We start from the raw sequence: 1300 nt of genomic DNA, 5'->3' as shown, positions 1-1300 counted from the left end.
CACACCCCCACCCCCCCAACCCCCCCCCGAGCACCCGAGAGCCCGGCTCTCCCCACAGCCAGCGAGCGCCGTGGCCGACGTGAATCTGCGGGAGCTAAGAAATGCCAAGGACCCTGCTACCAAATTGTGACAGGTACCACAGGCACAGGGCATACTTGTAAAAACTTGCCGTACCAAGGCTAAGCGTATCGCAGGCGTTTTCTTCAAGAACAAACATCTATGAACTGCCCAGTAATACATTTAAGCTAAAAATCAGACGATTTCGATACATAAGAGAACTAATGATTTGAAAAATACTTCCAGCAGAGATAACAGGGCAAAAATAATAATTATCTTTAGGATGGAGCTCCTCACATTTCCAAAGGGAGCAGTGATGTGCGTGTGTGGTAACATAGGGTAAGACCTGGTGGCCCGGGAGATTCCTTCAGTCCCAAGTTGTGTGCTCTAGACTAACTCTGGGTGCTGGGAGCAGTTACTGCAAAGCCCTAATGTGAGTAACAGGACTTTAAGGAAAAATAGAAAGCGTCAGGTCTTCTCTGGTGGCCTGAAGCCACCTGAAAAGCCTGGAGGAAAATCTGTACAAGATGAGCTCTGACACGAGTTGGGAAAATCTCCATTCAAGAACAAAAGTCTGTTAGATCTTTTGACCCTGACAGCCAAGAACCTGCCCCAGAGGTGGGTAGGAGCCGGTAAGCCATGCATTTAAGCACTTTATTGTTTCAAGACAGATTCCTTCTCTACTGCTTTTGTCTCTGATAAATGCACCACAGCTTGTGAAATTTGTCCAACCACTATTGACGCTATGATTGTTCTGATGAAAGACTTAGAGCTGCAGGGGATGAACTATGTTCATCCCAGTTGGGGTAATCCCAGTTGTTTGCAAAGGGACTGCAACGTAAGGCACCCTCTGAAATCAGAGAAATGGAGGCTCCCAGTACTCCTTCCCCTCCCCAGACTGATACGGCCTCATGCTCCAGAGGGGTGCTGCGGAGGCTGCACAGAGAGGAAAGTTCAGTCCGGAACAGAAAGACAAGCCCTTGCCCAACACATTTGCCCACTGCTCCTTTCCTTCACCTCCCTCAGGTGCATACCCGGTGTTGTTGCCTGAAATGCAGCTCCCCCACTCACTCTCAGGCCAGCACTCCTTGCCCCCGTGCATGTCCCCTCTTGCCCACCAGCTGCATCTCCGTATCTTTGCTGAGGTGACGCCTGCACCCCTTTCTTCCTCCATACCTCTCCCCCACGTGCGCAGCTGAGGTCTGCGTTAATGTAGGCTCTGCAGTCCCTGCTCGCTGCCTGA

This window comes from Egretta garzetta, unplaced genomic scaffold, assembly GCF_000687185.1.
Source record: "Egretta garzetta isolate BGI_Z169 unplaced genomic scaffold, ASM68718v1 scaffold401, whole genome shotgun sequence".
NCBI classification, from domain to species: domain Eukaryota; kingdom Metazoa; phylum Chordata; class Aves; order Pelecaniformes; family Ardeidae; genus Egretta; species Egretta garzetta.
Note: the sequence above shows the minus strand (reverse complement) of the source record.